This window comes from Lolium rigidum, chromosome 6 (assembly GCF_022539505.1).
Source record: "Lolium rigidum isolate FL_2022 chromosome 6, APGP_CSIRO_Lrig_0.1, whole genome shotgun sequence".
NCBI classification, from domain to species: Eukaryota; Viridiplantae; Streptophyta; class Magnoliopsida; order Poales; family Poaceae; genus Lolium; species Lolium rigidum.
Genome location: NC_061513.1, coordinates 220,895,711 through 220,911,151, shown reverse-complemented (window position 1 = coordinate 220,911,151; position 15,441 = coordinate 220,895,711).

Here is a 15,441-nt window from a genome sequence, read left to right as displayed (position 1 = left end):
GCTACCAGTTCATCAGTTCAAACCTAACAGTACGATAGTTCATAAGCAGATTCCCTAGCTACTACGAATGGCAGTTCATAAGCATAGTCCCTAGCTAGTATGAATGGGGGTTTAACATTAGAGTACGACGGTAATCAAAATGGTAGTTCAACGAGAGGGATCAAAGGGAATTTCATGAAAGGGGTTCTTCTTCTTCTTCTCGTGCTTGTTGTTCTTTCAGGCTTCATTGTCGCTTGCCTTCACGCCATGGCCAGTCTCTACCTTCATGAAGCACAACAATTACTTCGAAGTACCCATCCTCGCCCCAACCTAAAATCCAGTTGCGAATAATGCAGCAAGCAAGAACCATCTTGACTTGAGTGTCGTACTTGTGGAAGCGTTTCTGGTCAAGAACCCGAAACCTATTCTTTAGAGCTACAAATTCCCTCTCAATGCAGACTCTGAGGCTTAAGTGTCTGAGATTGAACAACTCTTTCGCATTTTGCGGTCTTTTTCCTGCACTGAACTCGTTGAGTTGATACCTTATTTTCCTGAAGGGTGGTAGAATCTCAGGTAGGCATGCATGTCCAGCATCTCCTAGGTAGAATTTGGCATCAGGGATTTTCAGCTCATCATGCCTGGACAAGCTGTCAGCCAGGATGCTTGTGTGAGGAACTGAACCCTCCTAACCAGCAAGCACATATGTGAACCTCAGATCAAAATCCAAAAGAGCTAGGACATTCTGGATGGTGTAGTGCTTCTTTCTCCGGAATGCTGAAGATTGTGCTTTGGGCATCATTGTTGTCACATGAGCACCATCAATAGCCTCAATACAATTATGTGAAGCAGCGAATAGATAATCATGTTTGTGACCATACGACGCGTATGAATTGAACGAACATGAATTGTGCTAACCCTGAAATACGAGAACCACCTATAGATGTGCTTGATCTTGGGTGCCGTGTTGTTTGATGGTGGATTGATCATTTCGGCTCTGAGCTCCCCAACGTCAAACAATAGTTGCTGGAAGATGCGAGAAATAGTCTCCATAAATCGCCTGAGTGTGCTACGGATCACTCAGAACCTCTGGTTATGACCCACAACATGAGAAAACATGGCAACTTGCTCTTCCACAGAGGTGTGGATGCTATCTTGTAGTGTTCCTCTCTCCCTGAACGTTTTGACAAGTGCATAGAAAGGGGATCTTCTCATCCGAAGCATTTGGATTGCATCTACATTGTTGCAATTGTGATGTAGTTTAGGTTCGCTATCCTCTCATGATCTCACGGTACATTGGACCGATGGTGACAAGAGATAAGGTAGCACATTAACTGCTATCTTGTGCAGCAATAGGATCTAGGCCTGAATGACACCGATAAGTGCTACATCGTGATGCAGAAGCTCGATGTGGTCGTCCTACTCAAATCGATCTACAATTAGGACCGGGCAAAGCGACATTGAGGAGTTCTAGTTAAATGGATCCACCACTAGGCCAGAGAGGAGAGAAGAATATTGTCGTTTATCCCGCCAAGCCAGATGATAGAGAGGAGCCGGAGTTGGAGAAGAAGGAGATCAACCTCCATCTTCGTTGCACAAGACGATGCGGGTCTTCTGCTACAGACCAAGAAGTTGAGCTCCTCCTCTAGAGCAAGAAGAGGGTACGGTGTGGGAGTACATATCTGGGCCACCTCCACCGCCGTCGGTGTCATAAGTGGGAAAAGAGAATTTTCGTTGTGGGCTAATGGAGGTGGTAACCGAAAGAGGAAGGTTCCCCCTAGCTTTGTCGCGCAACGCCGCCCAAATTTCACCTTCTCCCTCCATCTCGCACCCGAGCTCCCGCGCGCACGACATTGTGGATTTTCGTCTCGCCTCGGCCTGCCCGTGGAAAAACTATCGATTCAGGCGTTCCTCTCGAGCCTGCCCCACGAGTGCTTTGAGACCGATGATGGACACAACGCAGACCCACTCCAGCCATCCAAACACCCATTTTTCGTTCCCAACGGTCCTGGCTGAGGAGCATGCGACCTACCAAATGCGCATGTAGCATCACTGCACCCCCATATGCTTCCACTCTGCCCGAGTCGTGTATTTAGTAGTGTTGTTGTTGCATTGTTTATCACGACAACATCCGAGGTCCTAGCCGGTGGACTTCGGAGGTCATCAGTGTGTGGCTAAGCTTTGCCTTAGCTTACCGCGGCAGGGTCGGTATAGTGGTGGTGGCGGACCTTGCACGTCTTCCCGTTGGGTGGTCAACGACTTCGGTCATGGCGGACCAGGGCGGCGTTTATGCATCGCTACCTTTTTTGAAGGCATCGTCGTTGCATTCTGTGTCTCCACTCTCGGGTTTCCTTGTAAGAAATCCTAGATCTGGAACTCCCGAATCAGATGATGGCGGCACTACGGTGTCGTCCCCCCTCCCTACGGGTATCGTATTGGAGAAGGCTTGCTGGTGGAGTTCGAATGTGGATCAGCTCAGTGTCTACGACTTTGACGACGACAGCGTGGTGCAGCTGGTTTTCGGCAATGGACATGTGCAAAGCTGTTTGGCACCATGGATGCATCGACGGCAGGGCTATCAAAGCTAATACGTTGATCCCTCCATCCTAAAGATGGTTGACGTTGGCTTCTAGAGTATAGTATACGGTGAGCGCTGGAAGTCCGCTATACCTGTTTGTGCTCCTTGCTCGCCGTTGGGAGGCTTGGTTGCGCATCTACATTAGCTGTTGTGCGTTGGTGTAACAATTTTTTTTTTTGCCAAGCTTTGTTGAATAATTTATTTTTGGCTGGTCCTCTTTGAGGGACTAAAAGTCTCAGGGTAGCGTCCTATGATTTTCCAAAAAGAAAACTGCAATGTCGGATTCTGCATGGGTGCACCCGGCCCTATCAGCAGTCTCAATCACATTAGTCTGAGATAGCTGTGTGCTCCTTAGTAATTATGGTTGGGAAGGGATATAACTCCACATATGAGGGGTGCACCGATAGAGTGCCACGGTGTTTGCCTGAACTACCTGTTAAGCAAATGCTGACAGTACTTAGCTTCAAACCGTGGTGCATTGCCAGATTATTCAAAAGAATGGAAGCGGCGAGTGACGGGAGACCGACACATTCCCTAGGCGCTCCCTCTCGATCGAGAGCAGGCGCCGATTGTGCTCGACTTGGGGCAGGAAAGCCGGCAATCATCGTACGTACCGACCTTGGCCCCACACGGCAACCGTAAAGCGCGGCACAGCAAAGCCACGCTTTTGCGTCCTTTCCGTGCTTAAAACCGGGCACTTGTCCGCCCATGATCCATGATTAAGCTTAAGCAGTAATCAAGCAAGCACACGGAATAGTAGAAGCAGTCCATGATCCCATGACTTGGAACAGGAATATCGGACGCGACCATATTCAACCCCCACGAGTCCAGCTCGAGCAGCCGCTGTTTTCCTGACGGACGAGCAGGCACTGTTGGTGGGTCGTCGAGGGCTGCGACTGGGAGTCAGGAATCCCCCGTGATTGCTGCGGATTAGCGGGCGCCGCTGCGCGCGAAAGGCATAGGAGATCGTGTAGAAAAATATCCAGCCACGAAACGAAGACGATCCATGACGTCGGGCCGGCCACGCGGCGTGGAGTACGTGCGTGAGTATGTCGGTCGGGGTGAAACGGTAAAGGAAACCGCATCTCGGCAGAATATCGCCGCCGCCGCCCGTCTAGCTTGGGAAAGAATTGCCTCAGACGCCACACTCGCATGGACGGCGGCCGCACAGACAACAGACAGGCGTCAAAACCCACGGCGCGTCTCGCGCCTCGTGGCCGCCTGGACCAGGGCACAAAACACACAACATATACATTTCAAGAAAGGAAATACTCCTACACCAATCCCTGCTGAAAAGAGTAGGCGTAATCAGAGAGTATACGTACGTAGTTAAATGCAATTTGGGAAAGGACTGTGTTCGCAGCGAGTTGAACATGGCAAAGGCCACCTAACTGGAGCCCCTTTTCAGCACATGCGCCCGGGCCCGCACGCGCGTGTCCCCTTCTTCCGCTACTGTGCTCCCATGCGTTGCATCCTGAGTCCCGTGGGGCCTCGGTCGGTCGCGCTACAAATGATCTATGCGCCACAGCTGCGTATCTACGTGCGCGCGAGGACACGGCTTCCTTGCGGCCATCACCCATGTTATCCCATTCACGCCATACACCTCTGCCTGCTGATAAACTTGCTAGGTCGCCTAGAGTAGATCATTGCCGGGTAGGAGAGGGACTGTGAGCATTTACCTTCACTTGGAGGAGGACGTACCCGTCGACGTTGATGGCGACGGCTGGTGGCGTAGGTGAGGTAGTGGCGGCGGTGCCTAAAACGCCGTATGAGTTATGGACAGGGGGAGTGTCTTCTCTAAACCACCTGAAAGTGTGGGGAGCCCTGCTGAGGCCAAAGTATTCAATCCAAATATCGCAAAGTTAGATACCAAAATAGTGATAAAGAGGGAAAAGAGATCCTTACCGGCCAGGGCCTAGGGCTCGCTGGCAAGGATGAACACGGGCTGTGGGGCACAGCGCCGCCACCGCCGAAAGAACACCGGCCACAGCTGCTGCTCGTCGTCACCGGCAAAGGGCGCCGCTACTGAGCCGCTCGACGGCGGTGCGTTCACCCGTGGGTGCACGCACGCGCCGGCGAGAGGGCCAGAAGGGCGCCAGTATGCTCCGCCCGCACCGCCTCGTCTCGTCGCCCGCTGCCAGGGTAGTTGTGGTGGCGTGGGAGAGGTTAGGGTGTAGGTGGAAAAGGCAGAGAAGGGAAAGTGGCGGGAGAGCCCGCCGTCGTCGCCGAGCCGTCGGGCCGCGCGCGCGAGCGGGAGCCGCAGCCAACGCGCCGCGGCCGGAGGGGACAGAGAGACAGAGAAGGAATAGCAAAGGGGGTGGGGTAGCCGCGCAAGAGGTGAGCCCGTGGTGGGCTCGCCGTCGCCGGCGTGGCGCCGGACACGCTCGTTCCTTCTCCGCCGCCGGAGGCGTGCGGGAGACCGAGCTCGGGGGAAACTATGGGGGCTAGGTTTAGGGTTTTTTCTGGCCGGTTCGGCCAGTTATATACGGGCCGATATCAACGCGCGACCGTCGGATTGACGGACAGGAGCGAGCCGGCGCACAGTTCGGCCTTAGGCCGCGATGGCGGGCCGCTGGCGGGCCGTGGGCCGCGTCCAGCAGGCCGTAATGCAACGCGCCCGAGCGGCGCGCAAAGAAACCTGCTCACGTGGGCTGTGGGCTGCGGGAGCGCGATTAGCCGGCACGCGTTTTCTCGTTTCTCGTTTACAGAGGCATTTTAAAGCAGTTTTGGGTCATTTTTTGGCCTATTTTTGTCTAGTTTTTTTTTTATCTGAATAAATAGGACCAACGAAATATTTGTTCAGAAACTAAAAAGTGAAAGATATGCCTCTGAAAAGTTCAAAAGTTAATAGTTTAAAGTAAAAGTTTCCGCTGCAATAGTAAAAGAAGCTTTTTTGTCAAGTTTTTTCCTGAGCAAATTGAACCAACGAGATATTTGTTTTAGGAAATTAAAAAGTAACAGAGATGCTTCTGAAAGTATTAAAGTTTAATGAATTCAAAGTTTCCGCTGCAAATAGTTAAAGTTGCATTTTAAAGAAATGATTAAAGTGATTATTGTGACAATTATGGTTATGTTATTTTGGACCAACGTTATTAATGACATGATCATGTTTTGTTGCAATAAGGTGTGCATTTATCTCTATTTTCTCGCCCAACGGTGATATAGTTTTAATTGCACAAACAGTTGTATGTTCTAATTTTGACCAACGTTGAATTATTGCATGCAATTGTTGTTATGATCTCATTGTGGTTTAAAGGAGGGTACTACTTGATGAGCTGCATCAAGGATGTTCCAACCCTCAGAGGTGACAACTACACTGAATGGAGAAAGAAGGTCGATTTGTGTTGAGGTGGACTGGGTTCCCACAGCCGGTCTGACCAAAAGATCCAGTCAGAAATGACAAGGATAATGATGCTGCATGACAGAATAAAAGGTGGCTAAGTGTCATTTATAAAGAATACAATTGAGATCGCTATTGTGGGCTCAATTGCAGAGTGTGCTTCCGTAGGGAAGTATCTTGAAAGAATAAAGAGCCAGTTCACTGGTTCTTCAAAGATATGTGCGACACGACTGCTGTAGCAACTGGTGACAGAAAAGTACACATCGACAGGAAGGACATGGCAAGTGTGCCATATGGTGTAATAATGCTTATGTGGGTGTTGTCTGTGTGTAATGTGAGTGAAAAAGTGTTGTCCGCGTTGGACAAAGAACAAAAGAAAAAAAAACTGATGAATCGTCGAAATATGGCATTGTCGCTTAGGCCATATTTCGAGGGGGAGAATAGAAAGACTTGTTAAAAATGGTATTCTTCCTCCATTAGAATTCTCAGACATAGAACAGCGCATCGATTGCATTAATTTTTTTTTGTAAAGGTTGATTAAAAAGGCTGCAAATTGATGCACAGCAACACTAGAAATAATTCACACCGAGATATGTGGATCATTTCCTGTGAAAAGTGTGGATGGCTATGATTCGTTCATAACATTCACGAATGATTACTCCCGATATGGTTATATTTATCCAATAAAAGAAAGAACAAAGCGTTGGATAAATTCAAAATATTCAAAGCTGAAGTTGAAAATCAGCATGATAAAAGAATAAAGATAGTCAGGTCTGATCGTGGAGGGGAGTACTACGGTCGACATACTCCATATGGCCAAGTCCCTGGACCTTTTGCAAGGTTTCTATAGGAGACTGGAATAGTCGCCCATTACTTGATGCCGGACGAACCTCAGCAGAATGGGGTAGCTGAAAGGCGCAACCATACCCTTATGGATATGGTGCGCAGTATGATGAGCTATTCCACCCTACCATTGGGATTGTGGATTGAGGCGTTAAAAACCGCTATTCACATTCTAAACAGAGTACCAAGCAAATCGGTGCCCAAAACGCCGTAAGAGCTATGGACAGGGAGAGTGCCTTCTCTAAACCACCTGAAAGTGTGGGGGAGCCCTGCTGAGGCCAAAGTATTCAATCCAAATATCACAAAGTTAGATACCAAAATAGTCAGGCCAAAGTATTCAATCCAAATATCGCAAAGTTAGATACCAAAACAGTCAGCTGCCATTTTATTGGCTATCCTGAAAAGTCAAAAGGTTATCGTTTCTACTGTCCAGAGAAATACACAAAGTTTGTGGAAACGAGACATGCTGTCTTCTTAGAAGACGAAATGATGAGGGGGAGCATGGTAGCTCGGAAAATTGATCTTGAGGAGAAGAGGGTGCATGCACCTAATCCGATGACTCAGGAGCCATTTTTTGCGCTACCATGTGCACCTGTACCGACGATCTCTGCGATTGTGGTGCAAGCGCCTGTTGTGACTCCACCCATGACAACGATGAGTGAAAATTCGGAACCTGTCCGTCAGGAGCCAAATGAACCATTTGTTGAGCATGAAAGGGAGCAACAACAGCCACCTCTAGTGGCAAAAGGATTTACACAAAGAGAAGGGATAGATTACAATGAGACATTTTCTCCGGTCTCATGTAAGGATTCCTTCAGAATCATAATGGCACTAGTTGCACATTTTGATTTAGAGTTGCATCAAATGGATGTAAAGACGGCATTTCTAAACGGGGATTTAGAAGAAAATGTCTACATGAAACAACCCAAGGGTTTTATCATGGAAGGCAAGGAAGAAATGGGATGCCGCCTAAAGAAATCCATTTATGGATTAAAGCAAGCCTCCAGACAATGGTATATAAAGTTTAATAAAACAATTAAGAGATTTAGATTTAAAGAAAATATTGAGGACAATTGCGTTTATGCAAAGTTTAAAAGTGGAAAATATATTTTCCTAATCTTGTATGTGGATGATATTCTGCTTGCCAGCAGTGATGTTAGTCTACTGCAAGAGACAAAGAAGTTCTTGTCCTCAAATTTTGATATGAAAGATCTTGGTGAAGCGTCATATGTTTTGAACATAGAAATTCACCAAGATAGAAACAATGGAGTATTAGGACTATCGCAAAAGGCTTATTTAGAAAAGATTCTAAGTAAGTATAATATGCATAAGTGCAGTGCCACACCTGCCCCTATAGTCAAGGGCGACAGTTTTGGGAAACATCAAAGTCCCCAAAATCAATACGAGCTCGATCAAATGAAAGCGATTCCATATGCTTCGGCCATTGGAAGCCTACAGGTATGCACAAGTGTGCACTCGCCTGACTTAGCATTTATCACCGGAGTACTCGGTAGATATCAAGAAAATCCAGGTTTTGAACACTGGAAAATGGTAAAGAAGGCATTGCGTTATGTGAAACGCACAAAGAGTTACATGCTAACATACAGAAGATCTGATTCCCTAGAAATAAGAGGGTATTCAGATGCAGATTTTGCGGGGGATAAAGATGATAGAAAATCCACATCTGGATATGTATTCACCCTCGCAGAGGGAGCTATTTCGTGGAGAAGCTCCAAACGGACCATAGTTGCATCATCCACGATGTATGCAGAATTTATAGCATGTTATGAAGCCACGGGCAGGCATTATGGTTAAAGAAATTTATACCCGACTTGAAAGTGGTAGATTGTATTGACAAACCACTAAAGATGTACTCGCGACAATGAGCCCTGCAGTATTTTATGCTCACAACAACAAGTCGAGTAATGTTACTAAACCGATTGAGGTTAAGTATTATGTTGTGAAACACAAGGTCCGAGGATCAAACTATAAGTCTCGAGCATATAAGGACAAAAGATATGCTTGCGGATCCGCTAACGAAAGGCTTACCACCCAGCGTGTTCAAGGAGCACGTAGCCGGCATGGGTTTAAGGGAAAGTCTTACCTATCCTGGATCATAAGAGGCCCAAAAAGTAAAATAATTTGTTTCAAAACAGAGAAGTGTATTGTGGCTGTCTGATTCTATCGGCAATAGAGCTGTGACGATGAAACATGCCCTATGGACTGATCCAAATGAAACGAATAAAGTGAAAGTATAAAGTGAAAAGAAAAGTTGAGATCAAGGGGGAGAATGTTAGTATTGATCTCCACCGCACCAGAGCCCAACGGCCTGGCACGACCCCTTGACCTCGTCCGCGCCCTGATCGGGGGCGCCCAACCGCATCTGGTTGGTGGGCCCCTATCGCATGTGCTATATATATACAGTGGTGGGGGCGGTGGCACACGTGACGAGGTTGACCGGAGTGCCACTCGCCCCACCAACACACCCACCGATCTGGGTTCAGCACAGTGCCGACGGGATGCTCCATCACCGCCGCCACCACCTCTCGCTCGACCACACGCCGTCGCCGTCGCCACCATGTCCAGGTCGGCGAGCTCCACCTCCAATGGAGAAGGTAAACTAACAGTACCCCTCTCCTACCCGGCTAAGATCTACACCTAGACGATCTAGCAATCCTTACACCTGCCTCTCACATTAGGTGAGTATATTTTACACTAAATTTTGTTCATTCGGTTGCTTAGCTTGTTTCTAAATACCGGCGCAGTATGTTTATCAAATATTTTTGCATGCACGCGGAGGCACGTCCGATTTCACAGTTCAACGAGCCGAGCTCTACACTCCCAGTCCTGGAAAGGGAAAAAGCTGCATCTCGCCCGTGCAAACTTCACGCGCATCCCTGAAAGTCGGCAGGTGAAAATTCGTCACCTCTGGCCGATTCAAACCCTCCATATCACTGTCGGCTCAACGTTGAAAATCGCGGCACCATTCCCCCTCTTCTATCCCCATTCGAGCTCCATGTCCCGGCGAGGAACTTCACCGGTGAAAGGGTAAACGGCGCTATCTACATGTGTAGTTGCTGGACAGCGGTGACATAGGCATCTCCAATGGGTCTGCCAAAGATGGTACCCAGGGTTTACTGAAGACCCACGAGTCGAAGATTATGAGGTTTGGAAGCCCAGATTAGTACCAAGGAAAGTTAAAGTTGTATTAGGAAATATAGACTTGTAATCTTACGGGACGGGTTAGAAACCCTCCCGGACTCTGTAACTTGTGTATTACGAATCCCTCGGCTCCGCCTCCTATATAAGGGGGAGTCGAGGGACAAAGAGAGGATCGACTCATTATTTTACGCAACCCTAGTTTTCATCATCGTCGAGTACTTTTTGGCTGAAACCTTCGAGATCTACTTGCCATCTACTTCCGACTAAAACCCTAGTCTACAATACGTAGGCATTGATAAGTTAATCCCTTGTCAATTGGCGACGTCTGTGGGAATTAGAGGCGACAAGGAGCTGATCTCGATGGCACGTTCAGGATCATCGATTTCGTCAACTGCAAGCAACCCGATGGACAGAGGTAAACAGATCGAACCTGTTCTAGTCGATTTTGTTCCTCACCCGCCCTCCCGTTTGGATGCATATGAAGGGGAGTCTATTCAGCAGAAGAAGCAGGAAAATAGTACCTTCAAGCTTCTTAACATGGTCTCGGTACCCGATGAATTGGGTACCGAGACGGATAAATTCCTTCATCAAAGGCTGAAAAGAAAATCAGAGAAAGAGAAATCAATATAGGAAGCGAAAGTTCGACAGCAACAAGCAAAAACCACAGGAGAGTCGGAAGTATTGAAATGTTCGGAACATAAAAGAAGGGAAAACTTACATCATCCATCGAAGGAGTCGTCGAACCACCAATTAACAGGGTAGGCTCCTTGACTGGCTCGACCCTAGCTCTCTTTGGTGAAGAGGCACGGGGGCTCGCAACTGGAGTTGGGTGCTCTGTATCTTGATGAGGAGGCGAGGTTTCATCCCCATCAGGTTGAGCTTCGGAGACAACCAAAGTACGAGACGTACTCATTCGAGCAGTCGCGTCAATAGGTGGATTTTCATCCTCGTCACCACTACAACAAATAAGGCGACAATATAAGAAAAAACATAGACAAAATATCGGGAGCAAACAACAAAAAGCAACAAGAACTTACGAGCTGACAAGGGCATCTTCACAAGGGTTGAAAGTTGTCCTTTCTTCATCGGGAACAACTTCTTCGGCAGGAGGTGCGCCGGTTTTGGAGGTGCCGGAATCGGCAACTTCGTCCCTTTTTCTCTTGTTCCTTGGAGAAATAGCTGAGGGAGGAGAGTGTATCGATGCGGTAGCCTCGGATTCAACTTCTTTTTCAGAGGATGCCGCGGATTTTTGAGAACCTGCGATTTCACTCTCAGGGCGAGAAGTACCCTGGTTGTCGTCGATGACAACAGCCCGTTCCTCGACTTCCCCGCCTTCAGGAAGAGGAGGAAGAGAAGCTAGAACTGGATGATTCTACAAGGACAAGGAATGTCGACAAGAAGTTACGCAAGGGATGTCAGCAAAATAGTAGTCGACAAATATTTAAAAAGTCAAGAGGACAAAATAATAGTCAAACAAAAAATTACCTCGGGGAGGGCGTTGGTGCCACTATATGGCTTCATGCGGCAAGAGGATGGAATAGCATCTTTCTTGCTGAGCGAAGAAATTCTTCGGATAAGCTTCTCCAAGTCCTTTACAGAAAGGTCTTTGGAGAGCCGGTCGACATCTTCTTCGCTAGTATACTTCCAAAGGGGATTTTTGCGAGCTTGTAAAGGCTGCACTCTAATCCTAAGGAAATACGCTGTGATCTGGATACCCGACAATTCTTTGCCACGGGTGTTTTGAAGCTCGTCGATACGGGACATCAGTGCCTTTGTCGCCGTTTTTTCTTCTTCGGTAGCTTCCGCGTCCCAGGATCGGCGGCGAAGAATTTTGGCACCTCCACCGAAAGGAGCTATGTTGTACTCCACCGAGTCGGAGCTTTCTCCGTGCACATAAAGCCATCTTTTGCGCCACCCTTGGACGGAGTCAGGGAATTTGACATCAAAATACTCGACGTCAGAGCGAACACAAATAACAACACCACCTATGTTGTAGGCGATGTTGTGGGAGCCGTTGCGGCGGAGGCAGAAGATACACTTCCACAGAGCCCAATTAGGATGGACTCCGAGGAAGCACTCGCAGAGAGTAATGAAAATAGAGACATGGAGGATGGAATTGGGAGTCAGCTGATGTAGCTGCAACCCGTAAACAAAGAGAAGACCGCGGAGGAAATCGTGAATGGGGGTAGAAAGACCGCGGATAAGATGGTCAACAAAACTGACCTGATACTCGATAGGAAGCGATGGGTAGCTTTCTTCGCTGGTGAAGCGCAACGCGTCCTTTTTCTTCATCAACCCGAGCTTCTTCATCAGGTTGAGATCTTGATTGGAAATCTTGGATCTCTCCCACTCCAGATCTTCCGCCGCCATCTTTGATTCAGGAGTGTTGTGCCTGGTGAGCCGTGCGCGTGGTGGCATCAACAATGGCGTAGACGTGAAAGTGTGAGTGTGGCTGAGCTCAGAAAGTGTTGGGCTCAATGGGGATTCTTGGAGAGGAGAGCAGAGGTGCGGCGCAGGCGAAAGGATGAACGGAGGAAGAAGAATACCTTATATAGGGAATTGGCGAATCGGCGCACCGTTGGATGGAATAATTTTGAGATGGATGTTGTACACGTGGCTAAGGGGTAAAAGTGTATTTTGACTGTGAAGGAACGGAACAGACGCTACAGTGCGTGCGCCAGAAAAAGCGGAGGACGTGTGTCCCCCACTTGCACGACGTGTCAAATTGATGAGGGTTTTGGGCCCGCAAGACAGAGAGAGCAGTGCTCGCGTCTTCCCGATACAGTGATCGTGGCTATCGTCAGTAATGATGTCACCTTGCAAAGAGAAAATCTCGGCTGTGAAGATTAATGAAATTGGCGAAAGGAAAAGACTATTGATTATCTCGAGAGCCTTTGATCAAATACAAAGTTTTTGATCAAAATGCTCGGGGGCTACTTTTGAAAAAAGAAATTTCGGGAATGACAAAATAAAAACGGCGAGAGCCTATGATCAAAAGCAAGCATTTGTTCATAGCCTCGGGGGCTACTCCCATCAGGAGCGCTGGTCGCGCACCCGATAGAGATAAAAGCTCGAGAAAGAATAGCAATATAGCGACATAAGGCATTAAAGTTTTGAGCCTACAACCAAGTACAAGTCCTTGGTTGTAGCCTCGGGGGCTACTCCCATCGGGAACGCTGTTCGCGTGCCCGATGAAATTATAAAAAGTCTAATGAGTATATTTCGAGTTATACACATAACTCTCCATATACTCCCATCGGGAAGACAAGATAAGTCATCCGTTGACTCAATAAAATGTGCTATTCCAACAGCCGAAAAAGCACTCGACAATATATTCTCAGAGCGCCTAAGTTGCGAACAAATCTCTGAATGCCGCAAAACTTTGCGAATGTAAGACCCCAGATCCGTTCTGAGCGGCGTGGCACCATCTCTGACGTCGGTTTGCTACTTTTTTCCGTATCAATAGATACGAAGAAAAATCCTAACAGACACATTAGGTACCCGATAAAATATGACTGGGACTCGATGATGTCTACGGGAGCTTCTATTCTTGTAGACAGTGTTGGGCCTCCAAGAGCAGAGGTTTGTAGAACAGCAGCACTTTTCCCTTAAGTGGATCACCCAAGGTTTATCGAACTCAGGGAGGAAGAGGTCAAAGATATCCCTCTCATGCAACCCTCGCAACCACAAAGCAAGAAGTCTCTTGTGTCCCCAACACACCTAATAGGTGCACTAGTTCGGCGAAGAGATAGTGAAATACAGGTGGTATGAATGAATATGAGCAGATAGTAATGGTGCCGTAAAATAGCTTGCTGGCGTGTGGTTGATGGTGGTAATATGGTAGAAGTAGTAACGCAAGTAAAACAAGAAACAAGCAGCGATAGCGATATTTAGGAACAAGGCCTAGGGAATAGACTTTCACTAGTGGACACTCTCAACTTTGATCACATAACAGAATAGATAAATGCATACTCTACACTCTTGTTGGATGATGAACACATTGCGTAGGATTACACGAACCCTCAATGCCGGAGTTAACAAGCTCCACAATTCAATGTTCATATTTAAATAACCTTAGAGTGCATGAAAGATCAACACGACTAAACCAAGTACTAACACAAAGATGCACGCCGTCACCTTCACACTATGTAGGAGGAATAGATCACATCAATACTATCATAGAAATAGTTAACTTCACAATCTACAAGAGATCATGATCATAGCATACGCCAAGTACTAACACGGATGCACACACTGTCACCATTACACCGTGCAGGAGGAATAAAACTACTTTAATAACATCACTAGAGTAGCACATGGATAAATTGTGATACAAAACACATTGCAATCATAAAGAGATATAAATAAGCACTTCACTATGCCATTCATAACAGTGAATAAGTATTCTGTGAAATATAGCCTAAGAGACCCACACGGTGCACACACTGCCACCTTTACACACGTGGGACAAGGAGTCTCCGGAGATCACATAAGTAAAATTCACTTGACTAGCATAACGACATCTAGATTACAAGCATCATCATATGAATCTCAATCATGTAAGGCAGCTCATGAGATTATTGTATTGAAGCACATAGGAGAGAGATTAACCACATAGCTACCGTACATGCCCCGAGCCTCGATGGAGAACTACTCCCTCCTCATGGGAGACGAGCAGCGTTGATGAAGATGGCGGTGGTGTCGATGGAGGAGCCTTCCGGGGCACTTCCCCGCTCGGCGGCGTGCCGGAACGGAGACTCCGTCCCCGCATCTTGGCTTCGCGATGGCGGCGGCTCCGGAAGGTTTCTCGTACCGTGGTTTTTTCGTATCGAGGTTTTAGGTCGCGGGACCTTTATAGGCGAAGAGGCGGAGTCGGAGGGGCGACGAGGCGGTGACACCATAGGGGGCGCGGCCCGGGCCTCGGCCGCGCCACCCCGTCGTGCCGGGGCCCACAGGACCCCCTCCGGCGGCTCTCGGGTGTTCTGGATGCTTCCGGTGAAAATAGGAACTCGGGCGTTGATTTCGTCCAATTCCGAGAATATTTCGTTACTAGGATTTCCGAAACCAAAAACAGCAGAAAACAGAACCGGCACTTCGGCATCTTGTTAATAGGTTAGTTCCAGAAAATGCACGAATATGACATAAAGTGTGCATATAACATGTAGAAATCATCAATAATGTGGCATGGAACACAAGAAATTATCGATACGTCGGAGACGTATCGGCATCCCCAAGCTTAGTTCTGCTCGTCCCGAGCGGTAAACGATAACAAAGATAATTTCTGGAGTGACATGCTATCATAAACTTGATCATATTGTAAACATATGTAATGAATGCAGCGATCAAAACAATGGTAATGACATGAGTAAACAAATGAATCATAAAGCAAAGACTTTTCATGAATAGCACTTTCAAGACAGGCATCAATAAGTCTTGCATAAGAGTTAACTCATAAAGCAATAAATCAAAGTAAAGGTATTGAAGCAACACAAAGGAAGATTAAGTTTCAGCGGTTGCTTTCAACTTGTAACATGTATATCTC